Raw genomic sequence first — 15,314 nt, 5'->3', positions numbered from 1 at the left:
AGCAATTCTATTGGCAAAATGTAAAGCAAAAATGGGAATGTTGTTACGGCACTTCAAACAAGAAAAGCTGAACACATGATTATGCTTTATAAAACTATGTTCGTAGTCCACTTGAATATTGAATATGATTATGGTACCCATACTATCAAAGATATTGCACAAATAAGAGTGTACAAAGGTCCCTTTACAGCTAGAATGAAGAAGAATTAAGGACCTTGACTACTGGGAAAGACTACAATCCTTAAAAATTATATAGTCTAGAAAGGAGAAGAGAACGCTACATGATAATTCAGGCATGGAAACAGAATAAGGAATAGCAGAAAACATCATGGAACTAAAAATATCAGAAGAGCAAGTATAGGTAAATTAATAGTGCCCAAAACTATACCAGGAAAAATAAGGAAAGCACACGGACATTAATCCACTACGCACCAGCATCGATAATGCAGCGTCTATTCAATGCGTTGCCAGCTCTTTAGGAATATATCAGGAGTGAGCGTAGATGTGTTTAAGAATAAGCTCGACAAATATCTAAACTGCATTCCAGACCATCCAAGATTGGAAGATGCAAAATATACTGGAAGATGTACTAGCAAACTCTCTGGTAGACATTAGAGTGCCTCACACTGAGGGACCTGGGGCAACCCGAACAAAAACGTAAGGTCTGTAAGTACGGTCCTCCCCTAAAAGATCCAGCGGACAAGTCCATGCATGGAATTTCACAGACAAACTCGAAGGCAAATCTCTCCCCGAATGAAAACGTTTTCCAAACAGAAGTTCCACAATATGAAAGATAGACGCGGAGATCTGTCGCCCTTCTGCTGCATTCCGGGCGTCGCTCTCTGGGAGCGGAGCGACGGGGAATGGAAGAAAATTGGATGAGACATAAATCTTCCTTTTGCTATGAATAACTGATCGAAAGTTATGTGGGAGGTCGTCAAAGGCAAGGACGGTTTTTTTGGTTGCTTTACGTTTTTTCATCCGATTATTCATGCAAGTATTGAGTTTATACTGTATATATGAATATTAGAGGGTGTATCGGATAGCCCACATCCGCATTTTTTATAAATCCCGCATCCTCATCCACATCCGCATACCGCATTTGAGAAAGCAGATATGGGGATATATCCCCCCCTTCCCTCAGTTTTCAACAGTTCATTTTCATGTATTGTAGCTATAAGCAGATTTCTTTTTTAGTGTTTTACTTTTTCGTTTTAATTTTTTATACAGGATAACATGATAAATAACGTATATTTCATACAGTTATACTTTATAGGTAGCTCTGTTATAGCATATTTGTTTTAAAGCATAATTGTTTAATAATTTCATGTCATTTTACAGCAGTTGTAATCATAAAGCAGGGTATTGTATTTTTTTTAGGACTCTCTCTCTCTCTCTCTCTAATGCAAAGAAATGGCTTTGAGTTTTGTTACCCTTATCAAAGCAATGAGCATGAAGTAACCTTGTGCTAAGAAAACTAAACCTTTCATGTATCTGTTGACTGTTTGTACTTTCTTCGAAGTACACACACACATAAATGAGTATCACTTATGTTTCTACTTTGAATTGTACATCAATGTTGTGTAATTTAAATGATTTGGCTGAAATCGTCTTTAACAATTAAATAAATATGTAAATTATTTAGATTTACAAGTATCGGCAGCCACGAGGCATGGTCTTCATATATCTGCATCTGTATCCTGCATCCACATCCGCAATGTAAAAACAAAAAAAATTGATGTCTGCATTCGCATGCGCAAATCCCATTTTCAGACATCCGATACATATATATGTATATAGTATATACATACATACACATATAGTGTGTGCGTACCCATGAGTCAGTAGTAAGAGAAGGACTTTAATGGAAAACCCTGATTTCTTACTTACATTCGATTCTACTGTAAATAAATGAAGAGCATGATCTACGTTTACTCGAAGCTCTGTGCTTCCCGCATGTTATAAATAAAAATAAAATCATCCTTTGTCTTCACCGCAGGCTATAACATCAAACAATTAATGACATAATAATGAAAGGTAACTTAAACCATATACAGTGTAACTTTGCTGTCAAAAATTTGGGGCGATATCTTTTTCTAGGAAAATCTGGCATAATCTGCCATTTTTATACGATGCATTTTCATCGTTTTGACTTTCCGACTATCCAGCTTTACAATGAGCTGATTCATCATCCTGGCATGAAAACTCACTTTTAAACAGACCGATCAAAGATATATATCGTTCGAACTAAGGCGTTGAAAGTAAGAGATGTTTTTTATATGGTGGTCGTGGTATTAATTGTCCCCCCTCACTCCCCCCCCCCTCCCCCCCCACCCCCCCCCCCCCCACCCCCCCCCACCCATTTTAACGTCACACTGATGAGGAAACACCGTCCCATGTGTACGAAAGTCTTTGTTCTATTTTTACATAGAAATATATTTCATATATAATAGTGTATTTTTTTTAACAATTTGTTTCCACGAGACTGTGAATTTCTTAAAAGATACGTATTTTGTTTTAGAAAATGAAAGTTTAATTTATTTTTCGAATAATGGCTGGAGGATTTATTCTAACAAAATGACTCCCAGGGTTTTGACGTAAGGTTTTCCTTTGAACGTCACTTTTTTCTACACAACTTCAGAAACGAATTTCACCATCGCTGAACTGCGCCGTGAGTTCTGCCGTCCACAGGTGCGTCCTCGGTCGATATTTATAGATATGCTTTCATTCAACGGTCTTAAATTTCTATTGGACGGTGGACACCCTCTAGACATCGTCATTATGGTTATGTTGAAGGTCATCTGCAAGCGACATAGGATGCCTCTAAAACTGCACTTCCATCACGCAAAGAAACATTGAGCTGTAAAAATTGCATAAAGAGGGGCAGTAAAATTCTAGGGGACTAAGATATGAAGGGGCCTTTTATATTAAAGGAAGCATAATGATACCATGTACACACTTCAGTAAGACTAGTCCTTTCATAATTTCGCAGGTTATATTCATTAAAATTGAAATAACATTTTACACCATTAGTCGATGCAGAATTACGTAACAAAAATTTTTTTTTTTTTTTTTAAAGTTAAATTGCTTTTAATAACCGTTCGCTCTCCATAACCAACAAGCGCCAACTGCAAAACTGTAATAAACTTCTGACGTGACACGTCTCTGTTGATACAAAGCAGCAGTTACTCAGCATCGGTCATTTACACTGACAACAGAGATTCACTAAATGAAGAGGCAGTTTATCCGTCAATGGCCGTTTCAACTTATCCGAAACACCTGGCGCCTCGATGTTTGATGAAATCCTTATCTGGTCGCTTGGAAGCACCTGCGTTTGATTAGCGACTTTCTTTTTTATTGGTTATGCACCTGCAGTGTGTCCCCTTACCATTAACCCCAGATTTTTTCCCGAAATCAATTCCTCGTTGGACGAGTGGATTTCGCGTTCGGTCTGCCAATCCTTTTGTCCGAAGTTCGATTCTCGCTCGGCCAACGCGGACAAGAGGGAATTTATTTCGATGAATAGAAATTCACTTCTCGATATAATGCGGTTCGGATCCCACAATAGCTGTAGGTCCCGTTGCTAGGGGGTGACCAATTGTTTCATAGCCACGTAAAAAAATATCTAATCCTTCGGGCCAGCCCTAGGAGAGCTGTTAATCAGCTCGTGGTCTGGTTAAAGTAAGATATACTTTTTTTCCCGAAATCTTCACGAACGTCATTACGAAGTCTTCGACTCACCTTTGTGATATTGAACGCGAAATTATTTCCGGGGTTATTTTTGTCACTATACTGACTTTCTGATTTCAGTCATTTAAGGTAATTGGAAAAATGAAAGTGCTGAAAGACCGCTGAGGAATTAGGGGAACTCGTGGGTCGAATACCGGTGGGATCAGCTCCATGCTCCACATCACTACCGTGGAACTTTCTCCAATCATCTGTACTTCCCGAAATCATCCAATTTATTCTTTTAAAGTGGAGGTTACTCTAAATACTGCGAATATCCTGAGCCTAAATCTTGACTGCTGGATGAGTGTTATGTTCCGGATTTAAAGGCATGGGGTTGAAAAAGTCATCCAGTCATCCAGTGCCTTATTAGGCATCGTTGGTGCGAATTGTCCTAAATTATATATAAATCTGATAAAAATGATTGACTAATCATAAATGAATATTAGTCTCGTGTGCGTTTCACAGCAAACATTCAAATATGCAATGAGTTGGCGAATAAACAATAATATATCTTTTCATCTCTGAATCAGAACCGAACATTCCCACTTAAAAAAAACAGAAAGCCGCCCCCGTCTCATTATATTTACCCTCAAGAGAAGACAGATTATTATGATGGATAAGACCCAGAGCGGATATCCTCGCCACGCAATGATGAAATGACATCATAATTCCGCTTTTTTTCCATTCTCGAGTGAATATTTCGAAGAAACTATGAGACTCACTTAAGGATTTATACATACCACCTGGAAAGATTATTTATTGGGAGGATCTCTCTCTCTCTCTCTCTCTCTCTCTCTCTCTATCTCTCTCTCTATATATATATATATATATATATATATATATATATATATATATCAAATATATAATATATATATATATATATATATATGATACCATATATATACTATATATATATATATATATATATATATATATATATATATATATATATATATATATACTATATATATATATATATATATAATATGTCATTTAATATTTTATGCCAGACAGTAAGTCGTCAGCCATCTTATGATTACCGCTTACTGTTTGTTCCTTGACCACGCTGTGCTTGTAGTTCCTTAAAGCGATTCTTCTTTGGTCCCCACAGCTTTCTGCTTTTTTACTGTCAGCACTTATTTACGTGGGGCTGCTCTATGAGCAAGACACCGTGCTAGCAAAAGGCCAGCTTAATAAAAAACAACAACAACTTATTTTTCGGTAATTTCCCACTTTGCAACTTCTACTTCATGGGAAAATATTTTCGATCAAGCCACATGAAGGCCTAGAATTGTGACTGTATTACTTTTAAACTATATAGTTAATAATAATAATAAGTCATAATAGCCTCATTAACATATTGCCATGACCACCATTCAAGCGTTGGAGTCTGGAGAGTTTAAAAAACTGATCAGGATCCTGAAAGTTGTTTTTTTAAACTTCTCACGAATATTTGAATTTCTGGAAACATACCTAAGAGTCGATCAGAAAGATCGATTTTAAGGTATTTCGCCAGGTTTTTAACGGCGTCCTCACGTAAAATAGGCAAAATCTCTCATGACCGGAGTATAAACAACCATAAAAACATTACATTTCATTTTGACATCCAAACAACAATTCGTGAGAACTAGTTTTTTTTTTTCTCTCATATTAGAAAATATTACCTCAGACTGAATGAGAACCACACAAAAACGGTTTGAGGAGATGTCGGTACTCTCAATGTGTGTGTGTGTGTGTGTGTCCCAGAGAGAGAGAAGAGAGAGAGAGAGAGAGAGAGAGAGAGAGATAGAGAGAGAGAGAGAGAGAGAGAGACGGGGGCAGTCGCTCAGCGCTCAGCCTAACTGGGCAACATTTAGAATACCACTTCACTAGGCGATAGGAAGACGAGTTTCACACTACTACAGACACAGAGAGGCATTCCCACGAGCGTTACTCCAATTTAGGTGTGCGTAAACCCTTCTACCTTCCATTAAGCGTCCTGTGTTTTTGTTGAAATTAATTCCTGGTGGTTGGCAACACGCCGACGTTGACGGATTTCCAGTGGTTGTGTCTGTGTAGCTTGGTGAGAATGTCTGTCAGTGAAGCAAATTTTGGTCTCTCTGCTCTGAATAGTTCTGTATTAACACAGCTGGGGTTTGTACTCTGCACCAAAGCACTACGCTATCTGACTTTTTGTATTCCCAAAAATCCCGTTCTACTACTATTTTTTGATATCAAGACAATGGGCCTCTGTAGCTTTGTATCAGAAGTGTCTCACTTTGCATATTTTATGATATAAAGATATGGGTTTTTTATATTTTTTACCTAAGACACTTCGATTTTGTATATAATCTGTACTAACATTTTTTTTTCCTAAGACACTTCTCTATTTTCTAAGAAAAGAAAAAATATAACATTCTAATTTGTTTGTAAAGTTTGTATTACGATAATTCCCCGATTTAGTAGCCATTGGTGATAAAGCTAACGTTTGGTATCATATTTCAAAACTTCTTGGTCATTAAACCGTGACCCAGATCCAGCCCGAGCCTCTGTGAAATTTCTGAAGATTTCGCGGTTTCAACAGCCTCTGAGAAAACAGAACCTTTTCCATTTGAGTTTTTCTCTAGCGGTATCAAGTGTCTTCAGCTACTGCAGCTACAGCAACATCCAAGGAACGTCTTCTATTTCTGAATGATATTCTTTGGCTTCTGTATTGAATATCTATTTCTGAAGGACAATTCTTCTGCATCTTTTCTGACTTTCTATTTTGATTGCATTCTTCTGGTTTCTGGAGAATCTGTCTCGAAGAGAAGCTTCAAAATATTCGCAAGATCAAGTCCTTGAATTCGTGGAATAGTCACTGGTTTTATTTTTTTTAATATTTTCTTTAGGATGTCAATATAATCTTTTCAGTTCTGATCTCAATAATGTTGATTTGGAGGTATTCCAGTCCATTTTCTAACTAAGAGCTATCCTCGTTTTCCTTAATAATATGGAAGACATATGCGCACTTACATCTCTATGATATTTCATCTAATGGAACACTTCAATACACTCAAATTACTTTTCCAAGATGAATGCATTATATCTTATGGCTCCCGTGTTTTAGAAGTACATGCAGTTATCTTTGTAAAGGCACGCTAGTTAAAATGCGGAGCTGCAATTGTAACGACAAGATACAATATTTTATTAGAAGATTTCAAAATGTGTAAACATTTCTTAAACGAGATTTTTAGGACTAAATGACACTCGTTTAACCAAATTAAACAAACAAAGGCAACTACACCCTACCTCGTTCGTTGCAGATCATTCTGGGGCGTTAGCTAAAATGCAAACTGGCTAATAAACCCCCGTAGATACCAAAAATATTTTTTTTTTGTGTTTTTTATTTCCCAAATTAGCTGACATTGAATGGAACAAATGAATACCCATTAAAGTGGAATAAATGATTAACTCTGCCCCCCCAAAAAACCGAAACTGTTCCCCCCAAAACCGTTTTTTTTTTTTTTTAAACTTTGTCTTTTTCCTCTCCCAATCAGGTTTAAGTAAGTACCCCCTGTAATCTCACTATGTCCGACTGACCACACCATTTTTAATAAGTCACGTTTTCCACGTTGTTTACTGAAGGTATCCGGATACATTCCGATGTTTTTCTACTTTTTATAAGCGACCACGTTTTTCGTCAGTTTTAATCGCGATTATCCATTCCACCTTACCAAGGAATTACCACAGGTCGAGTTATTTTCTTTTTAAGTTCTAAGACACAGATGGACTTTCGATTGCTCTCTCTCTCTCTCTCTCTCTCTCTCTCTCTCTCCATCTCTCTCTCTCCTCTCTCTCCTCTCTCTGAGGTTTGTTCCACTTATCACTGGAAATGAATTGAAAGTAACTGAGAAGTAAGGGATGCATTTTTTGAAAGGAGGCTGACGAGCATGATAAAATTATGCAAAAAGTGAGAAAATCAAGATAATTGATAATGAAAAAAAGTACTAGGCAGAAAGAAACAAACAAAAAGCACAAACGCATAAAAAAGTAAAAAAGGCATTGCATCACTCAAAGCAATAACACACCATGATGCATCTGAGGCAATAGCCGACGAGGACATCCTGCATCTTCTAGCGATTACAGTTAGTTGTGATGGCGTTCACTGAATTAATAACCCACCGGTCTAAGAATTAACCTTTTGATTTTCCTATTTCTTTTCTTGGAACATCTCCCCATTCTAGAGGCGGCTCCTTTTCCTTTTCCCCCTTTCCAACAGCGCCGAAAGTCACGAATTCACGCGATTCATGCGTCACCGATGAGGGGTGTAAACACCTATGTACGCTACTTCCCGACTGCTGTGTTACATCACGTATATTTCTGTTTTGCGGAAGACCCGACGATTTCCTTAAATAGATGGAAGACGTACTGTTGGCTTTGGTTAGAACACGGAAATGTACTGTTCGTTGTAATGAACAGAGTAGTCCGTACTCTCATAATCGTGTGTGTGGTGTGGAGAAGAGAGGGAATAGAGAGAGAGAGAGAGAGAGAGAGAGAGAGAGAGAGAGAGAGAGACTTACTTGTGATAAAAACAGTAATATTATTCCTAGAAATGTTAATCACTGTCAACTGGCAATCATTAAAATATAAATTAAAAATAATGTAATTTCCTCAAAAGACTCTTCAAGGAAAGATCGTATCACAAATACTGAATATGTCTCCTTCCACGCGAGGAGGTACGATACGAGAGCAAAAACCTTCGTCAGAAACCAATATTAAAAATCTTTCTGGGAAACCTATTTCTTTCATGGAGCCTAAGTCAGCCGATCACACATCGTTAAAAATAGGTTTTTTTCTCAGCAGACGTCGGGGTTCCTTCTTTGTTCGAGAACAAAATTAGAGGTGTTGAAAAGGCTATCGCGATAATGAGAACTTTTTTATCTCATTTTGACTCTTGTCGCTGCTACATGATCCAAAAATTCTGTATCAATTTCAGAAAATTCAAAGGATGTTTTATTTTCCCAATGGCATCGGGATTCGTCATGGTCACCTACTCTAGTAGCAACCGCACCTAATTTTTGTCAAAATGGTGAACATTTCCGCAGTTAGCAAGACCATGTTACCTAACTAACTGATAGAAAACTACCAATGTTGCAGCAAAAACGTAACTTCCTAGCATACCTTGTGTTTCAACATGATCCAAGTACTGACCAAAAGGCACGTTTGCCTCACTTGAATGATTGGAAAAAAAAAAGCAAAAAGAACTTCCTGATGTGTAGTTGGATTCTATTAAATTAGCAAAAAAAAAAAAAAAAAAAAAAAAAAAAAAAAAAACAAAAAAAAAAAAAAAAAAAACAAATTTTTTTTTTAAATTAATTACTGCATCACACTATCTCTTTCCTTCTGCTCCCAAACTTTGGACTTCTGTTACACTGCCTCGTTTTTTCTGAACCTTTACAAGCTCCTTTTATTGAAGAGATCAGGGTAGTCGCTTCCTTCGAGGTCACGAGCTTTAGGATGCCAGTCCTACGGACCCTTTATATTCGAAAACACAAAAACACATTTCTTTTCTTTTTAGGGCAAATGGGTGCGTCGTGCAGGTTTGTTCTGGTGGTGCCAACGAAGTGCTCTCAAACGATGTCATGTTCAGATCGAATTATAGGAACCTGTTGGACTTGATGACACATTAATACTTCTCTTGGATAATTTACCGTCATGATCCTTGAGTAAATTGAAATTAGTACCTGCTAAACGCAGACACAGGTAATATAAATTTTTAAAAATTCCAGCATCATTCAAAGACGTGACATGAACGAAATCTCTCTCTCTCTCTCTCTCTCTCTTAATTTCTGAATTTGCCGCCCCCCACCTGTAACCAGACACACGGAGTAATATTATTTTCCATCTCCCGGTTCACTGACGCGTCATCGGCATCCAGGAACTCTACCCAAGTGCCAACCATGGCAGACGGTCAAGTTTGTCAAAAACGTATGTTCATCACATTCTGGGACTGGCGTTTGCAGCTGGTTAAAGGGTAACGCATTACCATTTGACGGAATGTAGGAATGCAATGATTTCACAAAATAATTTCTGTATATACACTAATCCCCATGTATACCTGCTAAAATCACATGTAAACACACACAAACACACACACACACACACACACATATATCTATATATATATATATATATATAATATTATATATATATATATATATATATATACATAATATATATATATATGCTTGCGTGCACTCGAGATGGCGTGCGAGACAGAAGAGAGTGGCGCATGTTTAAAAACTGCGTGCCCGTGTTACGGGCGGGTCTTGTTTGTGACTGATTCAAGGCTCTACGCCCTTTAACATTAAATAAAAACATAAAAAAAATTTATACAAATACTTATAGGATCCCTTCAGTATAAAATTGGTAGGCGTAAGCAAGAAAGCTTTAAAATAAATATATATTTACAACAATAACTTAAACTTTAAAATAATGATTTAGAACGTTTAAGGTCGATGGATTCGATGAATGGGGGTTTTTGAATTCGTGAAGGTTTGGTCAGCACCATCGAAGTCCGTTGACCTAAGGTTATCCATACTAGAGCTCTGAAGAATCCATCGTAGACTAGCATTGAGACAGAAGCAGAATGTTTGGGGGGCTGATGAATACGGAAGTCGCTATCCGCAACTGAAGTCGAGTTCGACAATCCCCTTCTAAGTTTCGCCAAGGTTTTGACGGGGGGAAAAGCAAATCTTATTTCGGTAGACAATACGTTTTTCACAAGAGCATAAGTAAATTACCCAGTGTGCTGGCCAGCATTCTCTAGACTGCGAAACTTCAAGACTTCCTGAAGTCGTACTTGCCAATAAACTGTTCCTGAGGCAATCCAGAAACAAATTTAAAATTTAAAACCAGCCGCCCCAACAGGTCCATCAAAGACTATCCACAGTCCACCAGTATCGAGGGCCGTTCCTCTCTCGCAGTCGTGTTTTTCCAAGGCTTTTTCCCCGCGGGATCAGGGTTAACACACTCGAACTCACCTCACGTAGTGGGAAGAAACAATATAAATACAGTCCTTCACTGTTCAATTACCCACTAGAACAACCCATTTGCGCTCTGCTGGCACAACAACTTAACAATAATATAAAGATAATACATATTTCCGTAACACCGTGTAACAAGACTGGGGGGCGGGGGGGGGGGAGGGGTGGGGGGGGGGGGTGCATTACTGATGCACCTATGTCTTCGTATATGAAAAAAAGCTAATGTTGAAGAAGTTTTTCTCCGCTGGGGATTTATTCTTGAATTAAGAACACACACACACACACACACACACACATATATATATATATATATATATATATATATATATATATATATATATACATATATATATATTTATAGTATAAAACAAATAAAAAAATTAAATACATAGTACATACTATATATATGTATGTATGTATGTATGTATGTATATACTATACACACAAAATGTAAAAACCAAAACCTTATTTTCTTAATTTCAGAGTGAGAAGAAATGCCTTCTTATTTAAGGCTTTATTCAGATATAACTTCTCATCAGGCCCTATTTTTCATCCATTATTACTATAATTCCTGAGCCACGAAACAGCAAGGAAGTGGAGGGGAATGAAATAGGAATAATTTCAAGACAGAAGCGAGAAATAATGCAAACGACGCACTGTGCATAATAATCTCTGTGAAATCTTATACAAATTCATAACTCAAACATTTCATGACTTTTGCCTTGCTTTTATTGCGGTCACTTATTCCACAAGAACTCTCAAGACAACGTAATAACTGTTCTTTTTTATATTTCAGGAGAGAGAGAGAGAGAGAGAGAGAGAGAGAGCAGAGAGAGAGAGAGAGAGAGAGAGAGAGATATGATTCGCATGGTGTATATGTATATGATGCATGATATATATACATACATACATATATATATATATATATATATATAGTATATACATATACATATATATATATATATATATATATTATATATATATATATATATATAACACGTTGAATAATTTCTCGTTAAACAGTACGTTGTTCTAAGCCTCGGATTTGAAGCTTGTGAAGACAAGACATCAGGAAAAACTGGGCGAATGATTACAAGTCTCCTCTTTCTCACAACGGTACATAAATTGATTTTAGATTAGTAACAAACAAAAACAAAAGAAAAAAATCACTAAATCGAATACAGGTGCTTTCAAGCGAACAGACAACGCGGGAAATGATTTTTGATTAAAACGACCTAGTCTAGTGGTTAGGATAAGTTGAAACGGCCATTAACGTCCGTATAGTTGACACAGGTGGATAACTTTCTCTCTTTATTTATTGAATATATATATATATATATATATATATATATATATATATATATATATACAAATACATAATCTGAATAGCTTTAACTAATACGATACTTTCTAAGCAAACAGATACAAAATTTGGAACTGAGGCAAAGCTCCACCCTAACTTCTTTCAGACTTGGCTTCTCCGATGCCCTTTTCGCCCCTGAACTTGAAATTCTTTCCGTGGCAAGAAAGCGAATCTGTTGAGGAGGAAGGAAATTGGTCTGAATGAAATGGAAGATAGATGGTCGAGGGAGAGCAAGGGAGGAAACGGAGGAGACGCGAAGGAAGTGACCAAGGAGAAGAACTGAAAGAAGAAAAACAGTAAAAGACGGTAAATTTTAAGATGCGAAGTGGCCAAGGAGAAGAAATAAAAGAAGAAAAACAGAAGGACGATAAATTTTAACGTTTACTGTAACAACCCCGGCTTTTGCAAAGACTAGAGAGAGAGAGAGAGAGAGAGAGAGAGAGAGCTTCACCTTGGAGCTTCTTCATCCCTTTTGAACTTTTGAAAAGACCTAAAAAGCATTTAAAGAAAAGGGGTCTACCGAAAGGTGAAAAGCTGCGAAGAAGTTCATAAAGGACCCAGTTACAAGATAGAGCAAAATCAACCAAATTCCTCGAGACGAAAACAGAGGCACGATAACGTTGAATATGTTCTGTCTCGTCTCTTCAACCCTTTCTACAGACGCCTCGGAGTCTTCTATGACAAATATTCTGGGAAGCAATAACATAAATTGTCGTCATTTGACAGATCACGTCATTTTCTCTGCGGGAATATGGTGCATGAAAAAGTAAGCTTTTTTTTTCTCTCTCAAAAGATGGCTAACGAATTTTTAAGCTATTTGCGTTATGGAGCAATTTTGATCTCCGGATAGTGGGAGTGTTAAGTTAAGGAACATTTTTCTAATTCCGCATAAAAACAACTTTCTCTAAACCAGTTACTCAACTACGTCCCAAAAATGAAGAAAAGGTACGTCGTCATACCCACTGTACTACCACTCGAAATGTCGAAAACATTACTACCTATGCAACTCATATGATTCCGCCCCCGTATTCCAAAAGGCACCCCCCCTATCCCCAATAACCAACACCCCCCCCCCCCCGTCCGCTCCAATCCCGGGACCCATCCCATGCCCACTACGATATGTACTACATCACCTCACCAATTTCACCATCCTTATTGGCAAACTCGCCTTTTTTTTTTTTTTTTTTTTTTTTTTTTTTTTTGTTTTTTTTTTTTTTTTTTTTTTTTTTTTTTTTTTTTTTTTTCTCACGTCTTTTTAAAAGCGGACTTTACGTTTGTTTGTCCACAACACGTTACTGATGGTAGTTTATATTTCAGGGGACTAACTCTCTCTCTCTCCGGATAAGCTACTTGAAAACTTACGGACTGTCTAGAAGTTTGGTCGTTTAAGGCGTCGTTGTCTTAAATGTTATACAAGTGGCTATCCTAAATGATTAAAATACAGCTGGTGGTTTATGTGCGGCCTAAATATGGACCATTTCTTGTCTCCATACTATATATGGGTGTGACTTTATTCATTTACTTATTTATTTAATTATTTATTTGCTAGAATGTTTTAATATCCGTCTGGATACCAGATTATCCAAAGCTTACCACAGTTCTAAAACACACCATCGTCCCCAATTTCTCTCTCTCTCTCTCTCTCTCTCTCTCTCTCTCTCTCTCTGCGTCAATGGGAGATGTTTTCTAGTCAATCAGTAGAATTTACTAATCTATCAATCTGATGCTCACTCTCTTTCCTTGGTAAGCACGGAAAAGGAGCAGCGTAGCCAAAGATCATCGCTGAAATTCGTGACATTCAGCCTTTTACCAAGAAAAATGTTCTCTTTGTGTTTCAAAAACAACTAACTGCTGAAAGTTATGTATGTATGTCTATAAACAAAACTTATTTATGAAAAAATACAGGATCTTTCAGATGAACTAATGAAATGATTTGACAGTAAAAAGATTGGCTTACGAAAAGGACATTGTGGGAGAAGCCAGTTACGAAGCCAGATTACCGATCGTAAGTAACTCCAATCACCGAAAATGCCCGCCTACCCATTGTAACAGCCACCTCTCTCAATTACCCGGCTCCAGTGTTATCAAGAAGGGCTTTTCCACTGTGAAACAAGAGCTACGGTTCTCATAAAGGGTCACACTTCGAAGGTCTAAAAGCCAGAAGAGCATTAACCCAACACTGAACCTTTGCTTAGTGTTCCATAAGACTGACCATCGGGGCATGAGATTACACCAGATATTTCCCGCGCCGTAACTGTGTTGTTGGCACCACACCGCTTTCCTTCAAGGCATTACAGAAGACCACAAGCATAAACATAAACATAACACGTCATTTCGCTGCTATAACGCCAGCGCAACCCGTAAGAGTACGATCAGTGATAATAATAACAATAATAATAATAATTTTCCCAGACACTTCGGAAATACTTTTAATATGATTTTCTCAGCAACAGAAGTTTGAGATATCAAGAACAAATGATTCTTCAACTGGTAAATATATTTTTAAGAAACTGATAGCCGAAAGAGCCATCTTTAGTAGAATTTAACGACTCCCCTTAAAAGTATATATATATATACTATATATATATAATATATATATATATATATATATTATATATATATATATATATATACATACATATCATATATATATATATATATATATATATACATATATACATATATATATAAATATATATATATACATATATATATATATATATATATATATATTATATATATATTATATATATTTCATCAGCAACCTGAAGATGTCGAAAGATCCCTTGTGTCTCGCGAAAACATAACTGGGCGATACTAAAATCGCAATGTTGAGTATTGCAACTTTCTTACAAAATCCAGGCTTTTTGGGCCTCACTTTCACCCACATCGCTACTGACTGACTCTAATGTTGTCGGAAAATATAAAATGATAATGAATGGCAGCGCCAAAGGCCACACACTAGACTAGCATTTACAAGTGGGCACCCCTTCCAAGCAATAGCCACATCTAATGTTACTAGTCTTAAAACCTGTTCATTGTGATGGACAGTATTTTTTGAAGGAACCTCCAGCGATTGAACTAAAACTTTAAAACATACTTAAAACATGCGGAAAGTAGCCTTATCATTTAATAGAGATAAGTCTTCCGGATAAGTCTCTCTCTCTCTCTCTCTTAACAACGCCGACTTCCAGCAACCTGTGAAATACCACCTG

Source organism: Macrobrachium nipponense, chromosome 26 (genome assembly GCF_015104395.2).
Source record: "Macrobrachium nipponense isolate FS-2020 chromosome 26, ASM1510439v2, whole genome shotgun sequence".
NCBI lineage: Eukaryota > Metazoa > Arthropoda > Malacostraca > Decapoda > Palaemonidae > Macrobrachium > Macrobrachium nipponense.
Note: the sequence above shows the minus strand (reverse complement) of the source record.